General features: G+C 45.0%; 1 protein-coding gene across 2 annotated transcripts in view; it reads right to left on the reverse strand.

The window, feature by feature from the left end:
- Dipk1c (divergent protein kinase domain 1C) overlaps positions 1-19,593 on the reverse strand; it is a 38,730-nt gene extending 19,137 nt beyond the window's left edge. The window contains exons 1-2 of one of the 2 annotated variants that reach the window (XM_035440298.1): positions 18,404-19,593; positions 5,070-5,435 (exon numbers count right to left, since the gene is read on the reverse strand). The gene's annotated coding sequence lies outside the window, so the exon portion shown is untranslated. Of the gene's footprint in view, positions 1-5,069; positions 9,054-18,403 lie in introns of those variants that run through there. The other variant, XM_027403729.2, reaches the window with a different exon arrangement.
- Positions 19,594-27,166: the final 7,573 nt, after the last annotated feature.

Consider the following 27,166-nt stretch of genomic DNA (forward strand, 5'->3'; position numbering starts at 1 on the left):
GAGATAACACAAAAACGATTGAAACACCCAGAAAATTCACCCCAGCAAACGTGGAAGGCAATTTCCAAACAGGAGTCAGGATATACCTTAACAATGGTGTCATTACTGAGTTTGTAAAGGCCTAAAGGGTTGAGGGGTAGTGGTCATGCCAGCTGGAGATCAGCACATTGGCTTGCTGAGAAGCTTAGTGTCAGAAAGGGCAGGACTTGAAGTGGAGCAGAGTGACCAAAGGCCCCCAAGCCTGCCAGCAACCACAGCTTCTCAAGGGCCTTTAGAATGAGCCCTCAGAAGCATACATGAGTGCATTTATTGCAGAGTGGCTACTGTAACTTTGTGTCTGATGCATGCTTTGCACACAAGTGCATTTATTCCACAGCTGCTGCTGTTAACTTTGTGTCTGATGCTTGTTTCACATAGCTCCCACCTATCTTCTATAGATGGAGAACTCTCTCGCCTGTGGCCGGCTAGTTACTAGTGCCAAACTATGCTCTCTGGAGGTTGGCATGACTATGTCTGCTGGGAGCAGAGAGAGACCGTCCAGAAAATAAGAAACCAATAAGATCAACATATAAATTGCAAGTTTAAAGGGTAATTTTTATTTTATTTTATCAGCAGCCTATCCTATTGTTTCAACAAAAGTTGTTTAAGTCTGTATTAAAAATTGGACTATTTCTCTCCCTCCACATCTCTAGGATTCCAAGCATGGACCACCCTGCCTGGCTTTTTAAGTGGATTCTGAGAACAGAACTCAGATCCTATACTTGCAAGGAAACTGCTTTGCCAACTGAGCCATCTCCTTGACACCACGAATGGCATAGCTCTACAGTAACAAATTCACAGCCAATATGTGTTTCTTGTGGATGTGCCAAAACACACACCATCATGTCTGTCCCCCTCCAGCTCCTCCCATGTTCCCTTCCCAAATTTATGACCTCTTCTTAAATATTATAGTATATATGTAGTGTGCATATTATAATATATATATATATATAGTATATATGTAACACATGTATATACAACTTACTGAGTACATTTGGCATTGTTCATATGTATATGTCCAGGGCCTACCACTTAAGATCAGACCACCTATGGGGCTGATAAGAAGCACCAAGTTCCTACATATATGGCAGCATTCAGCCCTAATGAGAATAGGCCTTCTGCAAGAAGCCGCACTGAGTATTGCAGATTCTCAGCAAGAAGCCCCCCCAACACACACACACACACACACACACACACACACACACACACACACACACTCACTCTCTCTCACACACACAACACACACTCACACACTCTCCCTCTCTCTCTCTCTCTCTCTTCTCTCTCTCTCTCTCTCTCACACACACACACACACACACACACACACACACACACACACACACACACACCAATCATGCAAACCCTCCTCTACAAATGTGGCTGAACCTTTGTAGAAAGGGCTGCTCACTGCTATGAAATCTTTCTAGGCAAAGGCCCAGGCGGCTGTGTCCCCTGGGGCTTGTGCAGTCTCTATCATCACACACACAAAAAAAGGTAAGCCTGCCCTGTTAAGAAAAGAGAGAGAGAGTGAGTGAAAGAGAGAGAAAAGAAAGAAAGGAAGAGGGAGAGAAGGAAGGAAGGAAGGAAGGAAGGAAGGAAGGAAGGAAGGAAGGAAGGAAAAGCAAAGAATCCTTATCGTAGGCAACAGTACTAAACCCCACAGCACTGAACTAGTCTCCCCATACAACAATCTATGGGGAGATTGTTGAGGCTTTGAAAACAGCAGCTATGGAGGGTGAGGAATCCCCTAAGCTTCCTCTCAGGGTTTGCAGTGCAGAGTCTTTTTACCGGGGTCTCTGCTGTCCAAGGCACAGAGTAGTGTCTTGGATCCTTTTTGAAGCAGGACAGTGTTATTTTGCCTTCCCAGGCTTAATTTTTTCCATCTGCAAAATGGGAGGTTCTAAAAGTGAATACCTCCCTGAGTTTGTTGAAAACAAAATGAGGGTTAAGTACATGCAATAATATGTCATGTACTATTGAGCATGCTGCTGGTCAGAGTGGACATAGGCAGGCACAGGCTGCATTTTCACTCTCTGCTCTGCAAGGCGTTTTCCTATAGAAGCTGGGGGTTGGAGGGGGGCAGGGATTATGCTCCCCAGCCACTCCTCAGCCCAGGAGAGCCTCAACACACAGCTCCCTGGATAAATAAGGCTTTAACAACCTCACAGCCAACCCAGAAGGAGTGCCCCTTCCTCAATTGCAGCATAGCTGAAAAGTCACACAAAAGGACCAGGAAAGACACTGGGAATCCAAAGGACCCGGGGCTTGAAGCTTTCAAAACAAGTTTAGCTGGCTTTCCAAGGAACTCTTGTCTTTGCAAATGTAGGAGACCCTAGGAGGACTGGCCGACCCTCACCCCATCCCTTTTTACCCCCAGCTGTTGCATTCTGCAGGTATGCTTTCCCCACTGGCCAGCAATGCCACCTGCTACTCTGGGGCCTGGGAACAGAAGCTGCCAGCATGGGAGACTCACCAGGACTCCTGGCTCTGCCAGAGAGAACCTCCCTTTGGCTCTAATGTCTTGTGTGCTCTGGGTACTTGGAGTGAAAGCTAATGAGAGTCTGGAGGCCAGTCAGAAAAATAACAACCAGTTTTATTATGTAGGATGAAAGCCAGGCAAAATGCAAAATGCCTGCGGGGAGCCAGGGCACAGAGGCCTGATTCAGATCCAGTCCTCAGAAGCCACAGTGCCAACCTCTGCTTGGCAGCTGCCTGGCTGGAGTAGCATTTTAGTCTGTCCTAATTTAGGGTCTTAGGTAAAAGCTGAGTCACTTTTGGTACTTTCTCAGTTTTGCCTCAGCAAATTCAGAATGAAAGCATGGAGAAAAGAGGTGCAGGAGTCAAGAGAGACGTTTGCTGTATGAAAAACTCATGCAAGGCATCCACCATGTCCCCCACAGCAGTTCACCTGGGACTCCAGCAAACAGCGGGGACATAGCTTTGGGAAATTGGCAGGAGCCAAGATTGAGAACTGTCAAAGACAGAATCAATCTTCTCAGCTCTCTGTCAGACTAAAAATGATCCCATGTGGCTGCACCGAAGACATATTGGTAAAGCTTCTAAACAGAATTGGTTTTAATTTACAGTCTGGAATGCTGGGAAAGTTATGACTACCAATTACTTAAATTATATCAGTCAATTTAATTTCCATTAGGCCTTCCTCAGCATGACCGAAGCTAAATAAATAAATAATGGGCTTTGTTTTCTATTTTAATCTAAAAGATTATATTAAGTTTGCAAACTTGGGGCCTGGGTCTTAACCAAACTGTTAAATTCCGTTGTCTTAATCAGCCAACATCACCAAAATAGCAGGGGAAGATCTCTACAAAGATTTTTAGATGGCTACTCAGAAAATCAATGAGATCTTGCAACTTAAAACTTGATAGGACTTCAGCTAAGCAGTGAGCAGTGGACAGAAAGTCTATGCCCCTGTGTCAAGGAAACAAGTTGCATCATTTAGTTTGGAAACATGCTTTGGTTACTTAATTTTTCCAATCTCCTTTGAAAGAGCCTTTGAAAAAAAAAAACAACTTAATACACTTTGACGTTCTCATAATATGAAAACAAAACGAAAACAAACACCTTTATAATAAGCAAGTATACTGAAAAACCCCAAGCATTTCTTCAAGATTTCAAACTAAATGAGCCGGTGGTCAGCATTTTAGGACGTGAATAATCACCGGGAGGAAGCAAGTTCAGACTCCTTTTTCCTCCTTCCCAAAGGTCTAGGGCAGCTGCTCAGGTCTCCCTTCAGCATGAAATCCCAAGCAGAATCCGGGGGTGGGGGTGGGGCGAGCATTTTGCTTCAGGAAAGAAGACCCAGGCCAGGCGTTCAGCATCTGTTGATGTGATGTTTCCATACACTACACAACCGCCTGGCCAGGATAAAGACCAGCTTGGTGAAAATCCTCTGACCTTCTCGCTATAGGGACCACCGTGAATCAGGGGCAGCTGGCTCCCTGGCTGGCTACGACTCTTAGAGTGTGTCTGCCTCCATTCCTCAGGGCCCGAACAGCCACAGGCCTTGTCTTTAGGTCACCGGGAGAAGGAGCACAAGCAGCAATCAGGGGGTTTGAGCGGATGGCAGTGATCAGGCAGCCCAGGTGGGAACACTGAAGGGCCGCAGCCTAGGAAGTAGGGGGCGAGGTAGCCCAGGAAGGAGGCGTGTCCTTCAAACCTGGCCACCTGAACTGTATGGAGACACCAGAGACCAGGAATCGCCAGCAAACTTTCTTCTGGAGCCCAGGCTCAGGGTGTCCTGCTGGAATACTGTCCCGGGATGCAAGACTAATTTTGAAGAAAAGGGGAGGGATGTCCAGGACCCCTAGTCCTTAGCCTGGGTATTTTACGCACGCGTAGGGACCTCCACTCCCCTTGACCGGTGTCCCCCCCCGGCCACCCCATTCCCTGGTTGGGACGGTCGCTACGATGCTGTAGCATCGCAGGTGACGCGGACACCGAGGACTCGGGGAAGGTGTCTGGGAGCCCAACGCGGAAGCGCGACAGCGGGCAATGCGGCGGCGGGACCTACCAGCGCGGCCAGGATGCGCCGGCTCTTCTCGTCGGTGCAGCGCTCCGAGAGGACGCTCGGGTGCGCGCGGAGCAGCAGCGCGGCCGCCAGCACCCAGCCGGCGGTCCAGGCGGCGAAGGCGAGGAGCGCGCCCCGGCGGCAGCCCGGCCCGAGCGCCCGCCGCCCGCGCCGCGCCATTGGCAGCCCCGCGCTCAGGTCGCAGCTCCGCAGCTCAAGGGGAGGGGAGGGTTGAGGAGGAGGAGGAGGGGAAAGGGGCGGCGGGAGGGGAAACTGGCCTGGGGCGCAGCGTAGGAGTCCCAGCACTGCGCGGGGATCCGCTCCCGGCTTCTGCGACCTCCCCACCCTGGCCACCTTTCCACTTTATTTTCCACTTTTCTTCCGCAAGACTTCACCTCTCACTTCTCCGCATGGCCTCACCCCTTCCCTCTTTACCAGACTGCCGCCCCCTTGCCCTTCCCGGGACCCCACTGGAGCCCCCATCCTTTCCACCAAGTCTGACCTCAGCTTAGCATCCCTCCCGGCTTCCCGGAGTGAGATTTCGAGTGTGGGGAGAAGGAATGGCAACAGTGAGGGACCACCGTCAGCAGGACCCGGACCGCCCCTCCCAGGGAGCGCGGGATCAAACTGCAGCCGCCCGGACTACGCGGGACGTGAGGGCTTCCTTCTCCGAGTCCAGAGGGACGAGCTGCCAGCATTAACACAGCTGAGAACGGTTCACCGAAGTGTTGTCACCGGCTTCGGTCTGTGTTTGCGCCGTTGGTGTATGGCTTGAGTCTCACTCTCCAGACCTTTCTCTAGCAAAAAGAGATCTGCCCAGTGGGCGGCACGCTCAGAGTCCTGCTGGGTATTGTCCGCTTGAAGGGCACTGAAAGAGACGGGGCCTCTGGTTCAGGCATTCACCAGACAAAAGCGTGTTCCACGGGATTGCTGGGAGCCCAGTCCCAGACGCCCTCCCGCTGCCCTGTGCCCTAACTTCTCCGGCTCCTTTCCTCCCCTGATTAAGCACTCTCTAATGACCTCTAGGGATCTAGCGTTCTAGCTTGGCCTGTTCTGCAAGTATCTTAAACTTTGCTTTGTGGCTGGCTCTGGGGTAGCTGCCTTCCAGAATTTTAAAACAAATTGAACGTCAGCCTTAAGACGTACTTCACTTCGGATATGCCACAAATAAGCATCCCCTGAGTACAGCAGACTCTGGGGATTTGGGGACCACCCAGTCAAACACAACAATACAGTCATAAGCTCCCTCCAAGTGAGTCCTATCCCCTTCTGCTTCCCCAGGACACACGTGACCATGCGAATGCTCTCCGTGGCAGCACTGCGGTAAGGTCTCCTCTCATGAGTGGTTACATGGGGCATGTGTGCAATCCCACCATCAGGAAAATGAGACAGGGAAATAGAGAACTTTGAAGCAGACCATACATCGAGGACACCCCCTCTCCTGTCACAAAGGAAAAGCAGAACAAAATTGTCACCCCTTTTCTTAGGTGGAAGACGAATTGTAAAACTCAGGAAGTTTCCAAAACTTACAAGATTCTGGAGGCACCTCCCTGTGACCACATAACCAGTAAGCAATTGTTGGGACAGAGGAGACAAGGACACAGTTTTTAAAAATAAATAAATAAACTTTTAAATTTTTCTTTTGTTTTTTTTTTTTGAGAGTACGTTATAACTATGTCTTTCCCCCTTCTCTTTTCTCCCTCCAAACTCTTCTAAATACCTTTCCTTACTCTCTTTCAAATCCGTGGCCTTCATTCATTGTTATATACATGTATGTGTGTGTAAACATTTGTATTCCTAAATGCCCTGCTCTTTCTGTATAATGTTACTTGTATGTATGTTTTCAGGACTGACCATTTCATATTGGATAACCATTGGTGTGCTGTGTCCTAGGGAAGACTTTTCTCCCAGTCTTTTTTTTTTTTTTTTTAACTAGGAAATAAAAACTATGAGGAATGGAGCATTGCATGGCAGAACACACTTTTAATTCCAGAATTTAAGAGGCAGAGACAGGCAAATCTCTATGAGTTCAAGGCCTGCCTGGTCTACATAGCAAGTCCAAGACATAGTAAAAACCTCTCTCAGAGAGAAACCTATGGAGAACGGGAAGCAAATGTTGACAATAAAATTAATATTAGGATTAAGTTTTACTTTGTGACTTATAATATATTACTAAGCAAACAGCATTTTATGAAGTATACAAAACAAAAAATGTAATTTCACAATAAAGAGATCCATTTAACATTGTTTGGACACAGCAGTTCAAGTGTTCTTTAGAGTCATAGACTGAAGGCCCCTACACAGAACTGCCATAGTGCTGTGCACTTTACACTGCAAAAGCCAGAAAAGGTGAGTCCATCAGTGTTCAGTTCACTGTGCCCTTTTCCTGGGGGCAAAGATTCTCTATAATCCAAAATGACTAGTAGTTCTGATGAAGACTGGTGATGGAGGTCTATGGAACATAAAAAAGTGTACAGTATAGGCAGTATGATGGGGGGCTATCAATTTGATTTAAACAAGTTCTAAAGTTTTAAACTATGAAATCCAAGCTACTTTCCCCCACTCCCTTATACAGAGTAAACACTGGAGTTATAATATTGAGAAATGGAACAGTGATTCTTCCCATCACAGCAGCAAAAATCCTTTAAGCAGATCTTCATGAAGTTGTTCTCCTTTGCCTTGAAGGCAACGTAAATTTAGTTCTGTATCATGAATGAGCCAAAAGTAGACAAGAAGTAGCAGACAAGAAGTACCCCAAGACACCCCAGATTCTAGAGTTCAGTGTTCATGGCCCACACCTGAGTCTCTATAATTTTGTTAGTTTCATCACTGTGACGAATACTAGAGAAAAACCAATTGAAAGAAGGAAGGATTTTTTTCAGTCTGTGGTTTGAGACTTCAGTCCACAATAATTCGGCTCTATGACTCCAGGAGGCAGACTATTACAGTAGCAAATGATTGCTAAAAAGCACATGGCAGCCAATAACAAAAGCCAGATGGGAAAGGGAGGGGCTAAGATTAATCCCCAGTGAGCTACCTCCTCCAGTCAGTCCCTACATCCTACTTTGTCACCTTCTAATACCTCCATCAAAACATCAGTCAATCAATGGATTAATCCATGGATCTTCCCATCACCTAACCACTTCTCAGTGATTAGAGATATCAGCTAGGGACCAAGCCTTCAAGACATGAGCCCTCGGAGGTATACCTCATACACAAGACATACTAAGGGCTCCCTGATACTGAGGTGTTCTTTATCTCTGGAATAGCCTTGACACTGCGTGGCCACTGACCTGGAGACCCTCAGTAGTGGGGCTGTATCTTACTCTATTCTATAGTCCTCAATGTGGTACCCAATGCAAAATTCACCCTTACATGCCTGATGCCTGGAAGAGTGGCATATGGGACTAGCATTTCCTCCAGAAGATCAGAAAGCCTTGAACACCCTGTAGAATTTTTCTCAAGAAAGTGCTTCTAACACATAAATATTTCTATCTGACTTTTGGAGGCTAAGTTGAACAGTACAGACGCATTGCAGGGTGAGGAATATGTTTGAACATATCCTCTGGGTTCTGAACTTGTCCCTTGACAGCTGAGCTTGTCACTCAGGGCAGGATATGACTATGTTGCATGTAGGCCATTACTGGAAGAGAGTGTAATTCTGCAATTTTTTAGGCACCTGAGGTTACTGATTCTCGTTCTGCTAAATTCTATGAAGTTACAAACACTCCTAAAAAGTTCTTGACAACAAGAACTCTCACTTTCGACTACAAGGTGTTTTATTTCATTGTGTTCATTAGCTTGTTCATTGCCACTGGAGACCGGCACAGACTGAGGGAGTAATATCACCCACACTGGGTGAAGGCCTCCTCTGTTCTCTGTATGATTGTCAGTGGAAAGGACACTGCTAATAGCCCATTTACTCACTGCTCAGTTCAATGCACTCTCTCTCCCTTCCTCCCTCTCTCTCTCTCTCTCTCTCTCTCTCTCTCTCTCTCTCTCTCTCTCTCTCTCTCTCTCTCTCCAGATATATATGGACAATCCACTTTTAGTCAGTATGGCAACGATATGGAAGTAAATCAACGCAAAGGAGGAACTCTCATACACTGTGTTTGGAATGCCAGCTATTCTACCCACTGTGGAAGACAGTATGGAGGTTTCTCAAAAAGCGAAAACTAGATCTACCATATGATCCAACTTTGTCTGTCCCGGGCATGTACCCGAAGGACTTCAAGTCAACACATCACAGAATGATTAATTGACCACCAGTGTCAGAGGTTTCAATCTGTGGCCACTGGCTGCTGCTTTGGGTCCCTAGTGAGATAGTACATATACAGCCCACACACATGGATACACATATAGTCCCCTCTCACAAATGAGCACATATACAGTCCCCCCTCACACACACGTGTGTGCCTACAACCCCTCACACAGACACACACATGCACATATACCCCTCACACACATGTGCACATATACAACTCTCTCTCACACACACATATACCATACACTTGCACATATACCCCCATCACACACAAGTGCACATATACAACTCTCACACACACACACACACATGCACATATACCCCCATCACACACAAGTGTACATATACAACTCTCTCTCACACACATATACCACACACATGCACATATACCCCCCTCAAGCACATATAGATGTGCATACAACTTAAATATAATTTCACGATAAAACCTAACAATTCCAGAATCTAGGAGAACAAAAAGCACACACCCACACAAAGACATAACTTTCAAAACAGCACCATGTGCAATTGGCCAAAATGTGGAAGCCCTCAGATGTTCATGAGCTGACAAAGAGCTAAGCACTTACAATGGACTCGACTGGAGCATAAAAGAGATGAGGTGTTGATATATGTTACAATACAGAGGAACCTCGGGAAAGCTGAGAGAAAGGAGACCAGTACAAAAGACACCTGTTATATAGTCTAGTTGTACAAAATAGCTAAAAAAGTATAGTAAAGTCAAACACAGCCTGCCTTGCCCAACAGTTACACAAAACTTGAGGGTAGTGTCTCTCTGGCTCTGACTGGCTTCTTGTGCTGAGGCTGTCTTGGCCAGTCCTGTGGTTGGTAGATGTAATATCCTTACAGGCTTGTCACATTCCACCTCACATTTGTAGAGTGGACAAACACTGGGGTGGCCAGTGAACAAGTGTGACTTTCTCAGGAAACTTTGAGTACAGAAAAAAAAAAAAAAAAAGAAATGTCAGATTTCTCCTGCAATATTTTCCTAGAAACATACTCTGCCACAATTTTTATGCCATATCTTTTGACAGGTGGATGACAAAGATTTATTTAACCCCCACTGTGCACATTTAGGTATCTTCCAGTGTTGCTATTATCAGCTAGACAAAAACAGCCTGAGGCCACGCTTTGTCCATGCTTGAGCACAGGTCAGAGGGTGATGTCTAACCCCTTTTCTATCACTCTCCGACTCACTCCTTTGAATTGGGGGTCTCTCCTTGGACCTGGAACTCAAGTTTTTTTTTGGCCAGGCTGGCAGTTCTCAAGCCCCAGCTATTCTCCTGTCCCTTTCCTCCATGACACCGGGATGATAGAGACACTCAAGACTGTGCTCAGCACATTAGCAGGTGTCAGGATTCAAGCTTAAGTCCTCACGGTTGCACAAGTGTTGTTTTTGTTGTTGTTGTTGTTGTTGTTGTTGTTGTTTTTTGTTTTTGTTTTTTTTTGGTTTTTCAAGACAGAGTTTCTCTGTGGCTTTGGAAGCTGCCCTGGAACTCACTCTGTAGACCAAGCTGGTCTCAAACTCACAGAGATCTGCCTGCCTCTGCCTCCCAAGTACTGGGATTAAAGGCCACCAACACCCAGCACACAACAAGAGTTTTTAACCACTGAGCAATCTCTCCATTCCTTAGACTTAACTTTCTAAGAAACAGATAATTTATTTTTCCAGAATGGTTGCACCATTTCACATTTCCATTGACTTTATCGAGGACACCAATTTCTCTGTGTCCCGCCAACAGGCATTAATTAAAGTGACTGTAGACATTCCAGAGGCAATCCAGTGGCATGCCCCAGGATTGTGAACTGTATTTCCCTATGAACATTCATTGCTTCTATTTTCAAGGGCCAGAAGTGATCCTACAAATTAAGCAATTGGTTCTATCATCCCGTGGGTTCATCTACGATAGAAAACAATTTAGGAGTTCCAGTTCCAGTCCTCAAGACTTACAGGGCCCAGCTTGTCAAGGTGAGGTTTGTGAGGGACGAAAAACACTGGCTAGTCCCAGTCTTGGGACTGTCAGGAATGTTGGGCCAGCTCCTGGGAATAAGAGGGGTTGCCCTTTGGTCTCCGAACACAAGCACCATTGCTGAAGGCCTGGAAGCTGCGAAAGTGCAGGAGCTTCCTGCCTGTTTCCTCCTTGTTGGGGAACTCAAAGTGAGCCTGTCCATGAAGCTGCTGCTATTCTGCTTAGCTGACAGCTTCATTTTTTTTTTTTTTTCTGAGCTTGACCAGAATGCCTTTCACTCAGTGAATCACTGTGCTCCTCTTTGGGCTTAGCTTGAGTTGATGAGCCTCTGGAGTTTTCTAACCACCCACAGTTGTGCTGAAACTTCTGTGACTAAACTTTAGGAAATATGTAACCTTTTCTTGACTTCCCTCTGTAACAGGTCCAACTGTGGTTTCCAGCTGCAATCTTCAGTTCACCCCAAACACAGCTGCTCCAACAGATTCCCCTCCAGCAAAACAGAGGTGTAACTCACCCTCATGCTAACCTTTGCGAATGGGTGTCTTCCTGCAAGCACTTGTCCGAGATGCACAGGCCCACTAGATTCACACAAGAGTGATGCACGGGGGCGGGGAGGGGTGACATGTGCCATGCCACTTGGAGTTGAGATGCTTATGCAAGCAACCTTCAGAAAAAGTGACATCCCAGAATTGTCATTTCTCATTTGGCAATGGCATGAGACAAATTGCCAAGGTCTGAGCTCAGCCATGAAACATGCCTGAAAGAGTCTGCAGCCCTGACTGCCTGCCGGTGAGAGTTGGCCCTCCAGCATCCTCTGGGCCTAGGATGTGAAAATCAGAAAAGCCTAAATATTTTACCTGTAGCTGCTTCATCAAATAAGCAGGCTTAGAAATTAAAGAATTGGGTTCTTTTACCAAGGGATGAGGTGGCTGTTTCGTAAGGCATTTCTAAACTCACTTCCCAGGCCACTGCACCATGTCACATTCCCAGCATTGGTGGCAGACTCTCCCATGGCGCCTTGCTGCATTTGGAGGGGAGCGGTCTGGCATCTAGTGCTCCCATGGGTAGTGTCTCTTACTGTTTTAGCTTGCAGCTCTCTGACAACACATGCTGATGGATCTGTAACAACAGTCATCCTCAGCATGAGCTCAGGGAACAAAGACAGCATAAAAACAAGAGATCTGGTGAAAGCATTTTAAATAATTTGTTTGGAATATTTAATGAAAAGCAATGGAATTGTCACCGCCAGAAACCTAAATCATTTAGACTTCTTTTTCCTTGATCTATTGTGAAAACTATTGTTCCTTGACTTTTTTATGAGGGGCACTATTGGGATGAAGTGCTCCTGGCTGGCCCTCTCTGGCCCTCACCTCCAGTCAGCAAGTTCTATCCAGGGCATCATGGCAACCATCTCCTCTCTTAGGTCTACCACTTGCTTGGCCATGCATAGTCTCGAAATTCAGACTCCCACAGATTCCCCTCTTCTACGCCTCTGCCAAGCTCTGAGCGGCTACCATGGGAAAAAAACAAAGCTAGGAATCTTTGTCATGTAAACAGATCAAATCCAGGACCATTCTCTCCTCTCCTGAGCCAGGCCTGCAGTTCCCACTGCAGTACCCACATACCCCTCAGGCTCCAACGCTGTGGAACCCCTGGCTCTCCCTGGTTCCAGTGACCAAGACTGTCTCCTGGAGCTACCCCCACTCTTCCTGTCACTACCCCGTCACTTTCTACACCCTGTATGGGTACTTGCTGGATAGTATGGAGACAGAGAGAGAGCTAGTGTGTGTGTGTGTGTGTGTGTGTGTGTGTGTGTGTGAGAGAGAGAGAGAGAGAGAGAGAGAGAGAGAGAGAGAGAAAGAGAGAGAGAGAGACGGAGATGGAGACAGACAGAGAGACAGAGACAGAGACAGAGACAGAGATGGAGACAGAGAGAGGGAAGCTGACTTTCTACAGAACAGGGGGCTTCTTAAAGACAAATACAACATCTCACCACATGTCAAGATGTCAATGAGAGGAGTGTCCCTCCTGCTCTTCTTCCTCACCAGTCTGGAGCCTCAGATCCATAGAAAGTCCCCAGGAGAACACTGTGCCATGAAAGTGGTAAAGTGTGGAAGACAACATCCTCAAAGAGGAAGGGAGGTAAATCTGCTTCAGCGGAATTTATAGCAGGCCTATTGGCACATACTTGTAATAGTAACCTAACGGTGCTGAGTCAGGATCATGAGAAATGCTGTCTCAAAATGAAACAGACCCTGGGACTGGGGTGATTGCTATTGTAACTTAGTGACAGAGTACTCATCTCCTCACAAGTGACAGTTCCTGGGTCTGATCACAAGCATGGGTGCGTAGGAACCCCCCCCAAAAAAGAGGGAGAGTAGAAACAGGAGAGGGCAAGGGAAGGAAGAAGACGGGAGATCAGGGGAAGGTAAGGAAGGTGACAGGATGCAAGGTCCTAACAAAAAAAGGTGGACGGATCCTGAGGTGTATAACATCAATGGAAGATGATCTCCAGCCTCCATGTTATACACATAACACAGGTACACACACACCGTGACAACTGAAAGACGGCACAACAGTTACTAGCACTTGCTGTTCTAACAAAGGATTCAGATTTAGTTCCCAGGACCCTCAGCAGGTGGTTGGTAACTTCACTGTACCTACAGTTCAAGGGAATCTGATGCCTTCATCTGGCTTCTGTGGGCATTTGCATACATGTAGTGCACACACAGACAAGAAAGCACACACACATACACATAGCTAAAAATAAATAATTTATTAAAAAAATTATGCTGGGCATGGTAACATACATCTTTAATCCCAACACTCAGGAGGTAAAGGCAGATGGATCTCTGTGAGTTCAAGACCAGCCTAGTCTATATCGAGAGCTCCAGAACAGCCAGAGCTACGTAGTGAGACCCTGTCTCAAAGAAGCAAAACATGAGTTGCAAGTGCGCTCGCTTGTCCTGTGCTGGTTTTAGATATTCCTGCTGCCCTCAGAGCATATATGCACCCTGCTGTTGCTCATAGCCGTCTGCCCCCACCCTACAGATCATGACAGCTTCTTCTTGACCCCCAAGTTTTTAACGAAGAACTAGAAAAGCCACTCCCTAAGTCCATGTGCACTGTGTTAAATCTTCTAAAAGATCTTGGCGCTGAGACAATGAATAAAGGATTAAAAAAAATCATCACTGAAAGATGAACTGTGAAAACAGTTCATAATAGATTAATGACATTATATATTTTCCTTTGTCGACATTAATATTTAATGATAAAGCAAATGCCTGAAAGAGATATAACTTCCCGTCATAAAACACCCATTTGCATCGTATGCATAAATAATATTAGATTTACCATGCTATCACTTTAAGTAGCAATGGCAGTCAATATGCTCACACTCTGGAGGCTGCTGCCATCCATCCTTCTCATCTTGTCTGGTTCAAACTCTGACCTCATTAAGAACTAAGTCCTATTCCCACATCCATATCCCCTGGTAACTTCTATGCCATTTTTCCTCTGTGATTTTGACTATGGAGACATGAAACAAGATCTCCTAAAATAAAACTGTATCTAGGTTAAAGATTCCGCAGACCAATTGACTGATTGAAACCTCAAGATTGTGGAGAACTGGAAGATTGCAGACCACGAGCCAAGTTATCTTGGCCTAGCTTTAGTTCTAATAGTCATTTGTCACCAGTCTCTGTGTTTGATTCAATATCCTTTTGACTATCACGTAACATCTTTGGAATGTATTACTTAGTAACTAGTGGACCACTAGCTTTCATAGCCCCCATGCTAAAAATGTCATCAGACAGCCTCTGAGACTTAGAGCAGAGATATCCCTACGGTACTGTGACCAACCCACCTGAAGTCCCTGCCGGTATGCCGGTATGCATCTCATTAATCTGCTAGTGACTTTTGTTCTGAGATTTTGAAGTTCACACAGCTTCTTATTTGGTGTGTTGTGACTTCACATATCTGGGACGTGGCTGCAGAATGAACTGACTCTCGTTCTATTTGGAGCAGGACCTGTTTCATGTTGGCACAAGGTAAATTATAGCTTCAATCTTAAGTCTCATCCAAAGTGTGGATGCTAAGGAGGCTGCAGGACCTTTAAGAGGCAAGGCCTTGTGGGAATATTTAGTCAATGGGGGTGTACCCTCCAAAGCTGTGGTGAGACCATGGTCTCTTTCTGGGTTTTGCTCCCTGATGTGCTTCCTATGCCATGCACAACTGACATGGGAATCAGCTACCCAGAGGAAGCAAGGTAAGGATTCACGGTGAGTCATAAATAGCCATGCAGCCAAGAACAGGAAACAAATGTGACTCCATCAATAGCCAGAGAAACAAGTACAATGAATTAAGAGAGAGAGTGGATAAAGCTGACCCAACTCATAACCACTTCCCTGTCTGGATGAACATTGCATGATTGCTTTCCTATTGGTGGGGGGTTAATGTGGCTATTTGAAAAGAATGGTACCTATAGATACATATGCTTGAATGTTTGGTTTTCAGCTGGTGGACAGTTTATGAAGGATTGTGAAATGTGGCCTTGTTGGAGGAGGTGTGTCACTGGCAGTGAGCTTTGGGGTTTCAAAGGCCTGCACCAGGTCCAGCCTCTCTCTCTCTCTCTCTCTCTCTCTCTCTCTCTCTCTCTCTCTCTCTCTCTCTCTCCCTCCCTCCCTCCCTCCGTTTCTCCCTCTCTCCCCCACTCTCTACTGTAAGGACTATGACACCTGTTCCATCCCTTACCCAGGGTCCCAAATGTGAAATGCTTCTCAGGAAGGAAGGAAGAGGTAAAAGTAAAAGATTTCTATAGTAACTTCACAGACAGTCTGAGGGCCGTGCTCTTTATTTCATGTGCTCTTTACTGTTCTGTTTCTACTGTAATAACCCTGTCTACTTCTAACTTCTCCATGCTTCTTCTTCCAGCTTCTTTTATTCTAGAAACTCTTCTCCTTCAGGAGTGGTGAAGAGATGAGGAAGTTTCTCTAGTTGGTCAAAAGCACATTCTAGAGGAAGCGATAAGGAGCTGAGCCGTTTATCATGACAACACAAGAGGACATAGGAGCAAAACCATGACCAGACAGAGGCGGGCACAATGCCCAAAGACAACTTTAGGACATAGATTTATTGTTAGTAGGCTGACAAGTGAAGAATTGGCATGCTTTTCTTAGTAACCTTGGTAGACATCTATGACTCTGACCTTGTGAAAGCTGTCAAGTGTTCTTTTTTCAAAAAGCCTTTAGTCTAGCTTGAACTTGCTCTGAGGTGTAAGTGAGCTAACTGTGTGCAGTAGTTTGAGTAAGAGAAAAAGGCAGGCTGTTAAGAGTTAACACTGGTTAACACCTGCTGTATCTCTCATGGCCTCTGACATCCTCTGCCCCCCTCTCTACCAGTCTTTAACTTGGAGATAAGATGTAGCTCTCAGCTACTGCTCCAGAGCCATGCCTGCCTGCCTACTGTCACACATCACACCATGATGCTCATGGACTGGCTCTTGAAAGCTGTAAGCAAGGCCCTCATGAAATGCTTTCACTCTAAGGTGTCTCTCATAGCAACAGAACAGTAGCCAAGACGTACTCATTGGTTCAGCCCTTGTTGTGTTCAAAGAGTGACCAGTCTCAATAAAGACTACCCAAGTCTCCCTCCAGTCCCACTAAAGGCCATTAAACAAGGCAGAGTGGTGTTATCCCCTTCTTGGGATTACACACCCCCACACACATATATGCAGGCTCATGACACACACACACACACACACACACACACACCACACATACACACATGCACAGACATACACATACACACATGCACATAAACAACACACAGACACACCACACACATATACATACACCACCCACACATGCACACATACACCTCACACACACACACACACACACACACACACACACACACACACACACAAACCTCCTCTACTTAAAATGATGATTTCATGTTTTTCTTTGCAGCCCTTACGTCTTCAAGTATTTTGGAAACTCTCTTGAAAATTGTTTGGCAGTAGAACTAGGCATCCATATTTTGTTCCTTTATTATTTTTCCTGTAACTAAATCAAATACTTGATTTGCACAACATAAGCAAACATACAGCCACCATAGAGAACTTTAAAGAGTTCTGTAGGAGGGACTTGTGAGTGCCAATCAATGGAAATACTTCCATCACTCCCAAGGGCCCTTCTTTTCCCCATAGCAAAATGCATATATAATTATATATATTATATATATATATATATAATATAGAGAGAGAGAGAGAGAGAGAGAGAGAGAGAGAGAGTTTCTCTATTTAGCCCTGGCTGTCCTGGAACTTGCCCTGTAGACCAGTCTGGACTCAGTCTCCCTCTAGGGTCAGGTTCTAGCTAAGTTGGCTCATCTGACTGACCAGTAAGCCCTAGAGATCTGCCAGGCTCTGCCAGCAAAGGGCTTAAAAGTGTGTGCCACCAAACCTGGCTTGTATATGCCTTCTGGGGATCTGGCTCAGGTCCTCACGCTTGCATTGCAAGCATTTTACTTACATCAGCCATCTTCCCTGCCCCCTCCTTCCACCCCTCACCCCTGTGTTAGCTACGTCCCATACATTTTTCCATGTTATGCATTTGCTGAAGCTCATCTCCAAATATTTTCTTAATCCCTTTGTGATCTTTAAAATTCTGCTCATTGTTTATAAAAGAGTATATTCTTCCATTTCTACATGTTTGTGAATTCCCAAACTTCCTTCATTTATTTATTTTAATTCTATTTTATTGTGGTCAGAAAAGACTGCGTGTGGATTCTTTTAACTCGTTATGGCTTGTTCTGTGGCTCAGGATATGTTATATTCTAGAGAACGGACTTGAGAAAAAGACGTATTATGCTCTTGCTGACGGGTTCTGGGTGCTGTTGGGCTATAGTGACATTCAAGACTTCTCCTACTCCGGTCTCCTGCCCAGCTGTACTCTCATTGTTGAGAGTGCAACATTGAAGTCTCTGTTACTATTGAATTGCCTCTTTGCCTTAATTCTGTCAATCATGTAATCAGGGGCCCTCTTGTTAGGTATGTTATGTAGCAGGTGCTGTATTATAAAATGTTATTATCTGTAGTAACAATTTCATGAAGTCTATTATTTTGTCTCAATATAGTTAGTCCATTTCCCTTTTGGGTATTATTTATGCTGTGTATTTTCTCCTTTCTTTTCTTTCCAGCTCTTTATGTTTTTTTTTTTTTTAATTTAAGGTATGTGTACTATAGATATGTTACAGTAGAGAATGGAATCTACCTCTGGGTGGAGACATGCCATTCATTGTCTCTTCCCTTGAAAGTAAGTCCATTTGGGCCATTCAATTACCTGGCCAAGGGACCACCCCTCAGAGAAGTGGGTCACATTAAGCCACCCTGAAAAGATGGGAGAAATACTTATCTGAAGATGGAGTTTCTGTTCTACCTGGCCCCATAGCCATTTAGCCCCAAATAAACACACAGAGACATAAATATAAACTGTTTGGCCAATGGCTTAAGCTTTTTACTGGCTAGTTCTCTCTTAATTATTAACCCATTTCTAGTAAACTATGTATTGTCATGAGGCTGTGGCTTACCTGTAATCCAGCATGTTACTCCTTCGGCAGCACAGTCTCTCTCTCTCTCTCTGCTTCTCTCTGCCTTCCTTTCCCCAAATTCTCCTCATCTAGCAGCCCCACCTATATCCTGCCTGGCTACTGGACAATCAGTGTTTATTCCTCAACCAATAAGAGAAACACATACACAGAAGGACCTCCCCCATCAATTATCCCTTCCCAGAAAGCCCACCATTTTTGCACCTGCCACAGAACCACTCTGTTGGGATGACCTGCTCCTCTGAGAAAAGCATGACCTGCCCCCTTTCTCTTTCTAAGCAAGCTTCCTCTGTACCTGGGGCTTCCTCCTTTCTCTACAGCTCCCTTTTCCATGTGTCAGCTTGTCCACCCCATGGCTAAGGTCCATGCTGGATTAACTCAAATAGCAAGGTTTTATTCCTTTCTCCATCACACGCCTTCAGGCAGCTGCAAAGATTAACAGTTTGCCCATGTGGAGTTTCTCTTTTGAACTGTAATAGAATTGTCCTAGAGCTTTCTTTGGAGTCTGCTTTTAAATTACTTTATTAACAAGACTACGAATCTCAAGTGGGGACCCAGACTTCCCTACTCTGCAAGGACTCCCCAAAATATCTAATAACAGATACATTTTATAGTTGGATCAGGTCGGTTCTGCCACTCTGCCAGTCTCTACATTTGTTAGAAGTTAGTTCGTTTGCATTTAATAATCACTGATAAGGTAGAATCTACATGTGCTATTTGGCCACTTGAATTATATGTGTTGTGGCTGTTTTTTTTCCACTTCTACCTTCTTTAATATCAAACAAAACAATTTTTGTTGTTGTTTGTTTGTTATTTGTTTTTTGAAACTGTGTCTTTTATAAAATGAGGACACGACTGTCCCCTGTCTACAGGGTATGGTTGAAAATGTTTCTATTGTAGGTATAATGGAGATATTGTAGATATGAGGAAGATATTGTAGTTATAAGGAAGATGTTACAGATTTGAGGAAGATGATGTAGCCGTGAGGGAGATGCTGAAGTTATAAGAAAGATTGTAATGTAAGGCCCAAGCCTCCACGCCACCTGGGTCTTATATTAGTTTACAATGCTGCTGGCCCATTGACTAGGATTTCTTATATGCTAGCTTAGTCTTAATTGTCATAAATCTATATATTCTATAAGACTTATCTTATCGAGGACACCTTCCCTGGCGTCCTCTTCCCGGGATCACATGGCAGCTCTGTAGAGAAAGAGAGAGCAGGAGGAAGAGCTTATATTCTAAGTCTGCCTGCTTTGTCACTTCCTGCCTGGATCACAGACTTCTTTACTACATTTCCCAGAATCCTCCTAAACTCCTAGTCCCACCTATCTTGCTTTCCTATTGGCCAACAGTACCTTATTTATCAACCAATAAGATTAAACATACACTGAAGGACCTCCCCCACCAGAAGATGTTACAGATATGAGGGATATATTGTAGATTTGAGGAAGAGTACAGCCAGAGGCATCTGAAAGAGCCCAGAGCAGGGAGGCAAAGTAGGGCACTGAAGATGGCCAGCAAAGGGAACAGGACCATGGTGGCATGGGAATCGGGAGAAGAAGACAGAGAGAGGGCAAAGAAAGAGGGGGTCAGGAGAGAGCCAAGAGCCTGGAGAATGCATGTCCAAGATGGCAGTATCCATGTGGTGGCTCACAACCATCCGTGACTCCAGTCCTAGAGGTTCCAATGCTAGCCCCCAAGAAAGGAAAATCTCAGTGTGTGACTCCTAAATGCAGGGCTTATCTATTGTCCTTGGTTTCTTCTTTTGTTGGCTTGCTATCCAAACACACAGAGCCCTGGATACACGCAGGAACATTGGGTGGTTTCAATTTCCTTTTGTTTATCAAGAGTTTTATTGCTATTTACATTCTGGAACAGGTTAGTGGATTTATTTTTCCCCTTTCCTATAAAATAAGCTGAAAAAATAGTTTCAAAATGCCAATAAAAAGTATACAAACGATGAATGTTTTTAAATCCCCAAATACACTCTTTACTTCTCCAATAAGAAAATGAAACGTTGGCTGCAGTGGGGAAGTAAAGTGCTTGCTGCACAAATGTGAAGGCCTGAGTTCAATTTCCCAGCACCCACAGAAAAGGCTCGGTGTGACGGGCAGTGGTGGCACACGCCTGTAATCCCAGCACTTGGGAGGCAGAGGCAGGTGGATCTCTGAGTTCCACGCCAGCCTGGTCTACAGAGCAAGTTCCAGCATAGCCAGGGCAACACAGAAAAATTGTCTTGAAAAAAAACAAAAAAAGAAAGAAAAGGCCCGGTGTGGCTCCCCACACATGTGACCTTAGTCCTGCACTGGAGACAGGGGGGTCAACAAAGTAGCAGCCCTCCAGCCTAGCTCAGATTCAGTGTCTCAGAGGAATACAGGCAGAATGGAAGAATAGAACACCTGGCCTCCTCACAGGTGTGTTCACTTGAACATACTTGTGTACATATACCACCCTCATAGAGATAGACACACACACACACACACACACACACACACACAGAGAGAGAGAGAGAGAGAGAGAGAGAGAGAGAGAGAGAGAGAGAATGAGAGGTAACTAGCTAGCCATGGGTGTTAGCACATTCCTGTAACCCCAGCACTCAGCTCCTGGAAACAGAAGATCAAACTGAGGTTGAGGTTGGTTTGGTCTGCATAGTGAGTCCCAGACCAGCCGGGGATACACAGTGAGACCATCTCAAAAAAGAAAGGAAGGAGCCCAGCAGCAAAGAAAAGGGAGACTATTCCCTCATAGCGGCACTTAACATAAACTTAGAACTAAATAAAGATGTTTCAAAAAATCACAGAATGCCGCATGTGGTATCTGAAAGTTGTTCTGCAGAAATTCACCACAGACTTTGGCTAAGTAGTGTAATTTTTAGTGCGAGCACATATTTCTATTTTTCAATCTGTATTTTTCAATCTGAAGTAGGCTGCAACAAAAGTAATTAAGCTCAGAATCTGGTTCCTCTTGACATAACTGATGCAAGATGAGTTTAAAGAAGTGTGTGGAGCCAGGCATTGGTGGCACACACCTTTAATACCACCACTTGGGAGGCAGAGGCAGGCGGATCTCTGTGAGTTCAAGGCCAGACTGGTCTCCAGAGCAAGTGCCAGGATAGGCTCCAAAGTTACACAGAGAAACCCCTCTCAAAAAAAAAAAAAAAAAAAAGTGTGTGTGTGTGTGTGTGTGTGTGTGAGTGTTTGCTCATGTATGTGTTTAATGTATGCTTGCATTTTCTGGATGGATCAGTAAACATAATGTTCAAATATTTGCATATTTTAAAACATAAGTGAGAAATGAGAAGTAGCATTTTACAACATCAATAGTTAACACAAACGAGGCCTGGTGGTACATGCCTGTAATGTAAGTATGCAAGAGTCTGGGGCACTAGATTATCAAGGTCAGCCTGGGCCTCAAAGAGAGTTCAAGGTCAGCATCAGCCATCATGAGAGACCACATTCATCAGAGAGAGAGAGAGAGAGAGAGAGAGAGAGAGAGAGAGAGAGAGAACCACAGGGACCAACTTCCTCTTCCTAGGCCCCTCTTCCCAAAGTTTCCACAACTTCCCAGAATAGTCCCCCCACCTGGAGACCAGCCTTTCAATACAGGAGCCTAAGGGACTTTTCACACTCAAACTCGAACAGGTGATAAATCCCAATTAGCATTGTTCCTTGTGAGGTTCCAAAATTAGTTTGAAATTTTTACAATTCTAAACCCAAACACAGGAGCAGAACAGAACAAACGGACATGAATAACAGGCCATTGTGACTCTAGCTGATGTGCCCCCACCAGGCAAGCATGGAAGAGAACCCAGTGAGCAAACCCAACAGACAGCACTCATCCCTGCTTCTCTATCTGCCCCACAGCCCCCCAGGGCCGCCAGCCCCTGCTAAGGTGCTTCTGTCAGCCCCAGTGTTCTGAGGGGGTCCTTTTATGTTCTCAGTCACAGCTTGACTTCAGTTCCCTTCCCACACGCAGACACACTCACTCTGTAACTACAAATGAAGCTATCATTTTCTCTTTTACTTTTCATCACAGGAAAGATAAAGGGTTCTGTGAAGCTGTTCTTAGAAATGCCAAATGGGAACAAAGTTACTTTTTGGAAACACTATGAATTTTTTTTAACATTGCTTGCATTTTTTTTTTTCAGAAAGAGACAAAACTTCACGAGTCCATTTGACTTTCAGGAACTTGATATAACCTCGAGGTGACATTTGCACAACTATGGACTGATGTACCGCTTCCCAGACACCCCCTCCACACTCACAAATATATGCTTACAGGCTGTGGTCCAGCTATCCAAACAATGTCTGTCTAGCAACAGAAGGTCCAAAACTCCAGTAGTTGTTCAGTGCAGGGGGCTGGGTGTCTCAGCTGGTCTTTGGTACGCACTGGAGTCCTGAAGAAGTAGGCTCTAATGCTAAGGGGAAAATGGACTTGCTAGTGAGAATAAGAGCCAGCAGGCAAAGAGAGCCAGCTTCCTTCTTCTTCCTTAGGCTGCCAGCAGAAGGTGTGGCCTGGGTTAAAGGGGGATCTTCCCACGTCACAGAAGGTGGATTACAAGTGGGCCTTTCCACTTCAAATAATTTAATTAAGAAAAAAAAATATCCCTCCCAGGTGTGTCCAGCCGATTGGGTTTTAGTTAATCAGGTTGTAGTCAAGTTGACCACCACACTGATCCTTGAATTTAACCCCTTTGTCTGAAGGACAGCCTCCCTTGCATTTTCCTTTATTAATCAGATTCACTATAGACAGCCTCTCACAGCAGCACTGGACTCCCAGTGCGAGCAGCTCCAGAGCCTTGTTCTCCTAAGGCTCGCAAGGCGTTTTCTCTGTACCCTGCTGACCTTCACATTGACTTCATTTGGGACATTGTGGAGGTGAGGAGTTCCCTTTTCCATTAAGGATTCCATTTAGGCAAACTTGAGATTCTTAGCTTCAACACAGAAAGGAATTTTGGAAATAACCAAAAAGCAAAGTCTGAGCTTGGTTTTTTGTTTTTTGTTTTGGTTTTGGTTTTTGGTTTTAATTAGAAACAAGCTTATTTCACATGTCAATCCCAGTTCCCTCTCCCTCCCCTGTCCCTCGCCGACCCCCCTATCCCATCCCCTTTCTGCTCCCCAGGGAGAGTGAGGCCTTCCATGGGGGGATCTTCAAAGTCTGTCATATCATTTGGAGCAGGGCCTAGACCCTTCCCCTCGTGTGTAGGCTGAGAGAGTATCCCTCTATGTGAAGTGGGCTCCCAAAATCCATTTCTGTACTACCAGAGGCCCCATAGATTGCCCTCCAAAATGACCTCCTCATTCAGAGGGTCTGGAACAATCCTATGCTGGTTTCCCAGGTATCAGTCTGGGGTCCATGAGCTCCCCCTTGATCAAGCCAGCTGTTTCTGTGGGTTTCCCCATCCTGATCTTAACCTTTTTGCTCATCACTCCTCCCTCTCTGCCACTGGATTCCAGGAGTTCGGTTCAGTGCTTAGCTGTGGGTGTCTGCTTCCATCAGCTACTGGATGAAGGCTCTAGGATGGCATATAAAGTAGTCATCAATCTCATTATAGGGGAGGGCATTTAAGGTAGCTTCTCCACTGTTGCTCAGATTGTTATTTGGGGTCATCCTTGTAGATCTCTGAACATTTCCCTAGTGCCAGATTTCTCTTTAAACCTATAATGGCTTCCTCTATTATGGTATCTCTTTTCTTGCTCTCTATTCTTCCCCTGACTCAATCTTCCTGCTCCCTCATGTCCTCCTCTCTCCGCCTCTTCTCCCCTTCTCTTTCTCCTAACTCCCTCTCCCCTCCCCCCATCCTCCCAATTAGCTCAGAAGATCTTATCCTTTTCCCCTTCTCAAGGGGACCATGTATGTCTCTCTTGGAGTTCTCCTTGTTTGGGCTTGGTTTTTGTTGTTGTTGTTTTGTTTTGTTTTTGTTTTTAATTAAGATAGACCATGGGCAGAGGGGGAAAATCACAATCTCAAGCGTTAATACAGACTTCTTTCTGAAGGGAGAGCACACCTCGTTGTCTATACATATGAGCCCAGGGTTTCCAGGGTGAGTTTGCTAAAAATAACTCAGGACTTGTAAACCTTTACAAGATCTAAAGGTTAAAGACTTTTCTTTTGTAAACAAAGTTATAAGGTGGATTTATGAGGGGTGTTGGTAGATTTAGGAACAGAGGGAACTACTAAAACTCAAGATGGTAAATCATTATGCCTCTGAGAAGTTTATTGTCTTGGACACCTTTGTCTTTAGGAAAACATTCACTGTCTCTGTTAGGTGATTTGGGCTTCATGGGGTATCTGAAGCTTCCTGCTTCTGTCAGCAAAAGGGCCAGTCAGACCCCAGGCTGTTTTTCCTTCTCATGTTTTCCTTCCTGGGTCATCATAATTGTCCCCATCTTTCTGTTGTTCAGTGTGTGCATTTAGTCCCAGCCTCTCAGAACACTGAAGTGGGAAGATCACTTAAATCCCTCAGTTTGAAAGAAGCCTACGCTGCATAGTTAGACCCAACCAGGAAGGAGAGTGTGGAGAGACCAGGAAGGAGAGAAGTTGATGGAGAGGCAAGGGAGAAAGCAAACTCTCAAAAAGGCTGCACACTTTCTGTAGAGCCAGGACAGCCACATCTGAAGGGACCAGACCCTTACCCAGCCCCTCTGCTTTGGCAGCCATGACAGGCTGCAGAAAATGCCCAGCAAGAGATGGGCCCCTGACTCAGCAACATGTGCTGAGCTCTCAACCTTGCTTCTAGTCTCTAGGAAGCTAGATACCTTCCGTGTGGCAAGGAACCAATCAGAAGTTAGCTGGTGGGCTCTGGATGTGCTTTTCCAATAACAGTGGAGTGCAGAGCATAACAACCGCCCTGGGAGGGCCTACAGGCCATAGCAACCTTCCAGCAGTTGCAGTTAACCAGTCAACATAGGACAGGTTTCCCAAAGCCAGAGGCGCACCAATCCTGAGACTTTGCTAGGCAACTAGCAGACCCCAGACACTCCCCTTGCTCTACCCCAATATATTCCCTGCCCCACTGCTGCTTCACCTGTGTCAGTTGGATGGGGAACCGAGTTAACTTGTAAAGTTAGAGACTCTTTGCTTTTGCATTGGATCGGGTCTCTTGGGGTTCAGAGTTTGGGAACAACACATCCACTTTGACCTGCTCCAATGTATCTTTTCTCTTAAGGTCCATTCTTAAAGCTATATTAAAACTTTTTTCTGAGGAATGAGATGTTTAATGATGTAATTTTAAAAGCTGATGATCAGAAGATTTTTGTTACATTTTAATTCTTTTAAAAAATTAACACAATATGATATGTATCAGCAAAGAGAGAGAGACAGTTATTAAACTGAAATCTCTTTGTCATAATAAGTAGACTTCTGTGACAGCTGTTGGGGTTCTTCAGAAAGAGGATAAAGTAGAGAGAAGTAAGAATTCTCAGTAGGAGCCTTTTCCTGCTAACAGGATTATGAAAATTAGTTCTTAGGAAAAGTCAATACTAGCATGTTTGAATGATTATTTCTTTGGCAAAATATCAATTTTAGATTAAACTTTCTGTCATTGAGATGGTGTCACAAAAACAAACCAACAAAAACTATAAGCTCATCATGTTGGATTTAGAGACTTGAGAATATCTGATTTCTTTCCTTTCTTTTTTTGCTTGAATGTCTCAGATCTCAATTAAAGAAGAAAAGGAGGGGATGTTTTTAATATTCTGTAGTTTGGTCAGTAGTTGTTGGAATACATTGCTGGCTGGTTCGTGGTCGAGGTCTGCCATAGTTTGGCAGCTTTCCCTGAGCTTGGCAATATGGAGAACTCAATCTGGAGAACATACCTGGGCATGGAAGACTGATCTTATCTCTAAACCAGATGGCTGACTCATCTTTAGCTTGACCCTTGGCACAGAACCCTGCTAAGAAGATTTGTACTATGAGCTCTGTTTTGGACCCTTCTGCCACATATAAAGCCTTATGATAGGAGCATAGTACTTAATGAAAATTAGGGTTTGTCCCCAGGTTCCCCAATCCTATATATTCCTTATACTCTGGAATAAAGTTGAGATGACTCACTGAGATCTGTCTCCTGGAGGCCTCCCTCTGTCCATGCCCATGGGATGAACACAAAGCTTTCTGTCTCTCCCTCTGCTCCCCTCCCTTCTTGGACTGATGGCCAATAGGCAGAGAGGGAAAGAGAACCCCCCACAAGTAGCCAGTAAAGGGGGGAAGGAATAAAGATAAATTTGTAATTTTTTTCCACTGGCCCAGTTTCCTAACTTCTATGTTATACCTGCACTTTCCTCCCAGATCTTGTCTTTCTTTGATTAATTTCAACTAATACTCTGCAAAGTTCTTGGCACATGGTATATGTGTGGGTTTTCTTATGATTTATTTTATGCTTAAGTGTGTGTGTGTGTGTGTGTGTGTGTGTGTGTGTGTGTGTGTGTGTGTGTACATGACTACAGGCACCTACATAGGCCAAAAGGAAGTTTTGGATCCACTGGAGTCTGGAAATCAATTCTTAGTAATTTGCAAGAACAGTAAGCATTCTTAACAGCAGAGCCATTCCTCTAGCCTATTATTTGTTTGTTTGTTTTGTTGTTGTTGTTGTTTTAAGCCAGGGACTCACTTTGTAATCCTGGCTGGCCTCAAACTCACAGAGATCCACCTGCCTCTGCCTTCCAAGTGCTGGGAATAAAGCATGCCATGTCTGAATCAGCATACTCATTAAAAAAACTGTCACGCTATGCTGGGTGTGGTGGGGCA

Source organism: Cricetulus griseus, chromosome 2 (genome assembly GCF_003668045.3).
Source record: "Cricetulus griseus strain 17A/GY chromosome 2, alternate assembly CriGri-PICRH-1.0, whole genome shotgun sequence".
NCBI lineage: Eukaryota > Metazoa > Chordata > Mammalia > Rodentia > Cricetidae > Cricetulus > Cricetulus griseus.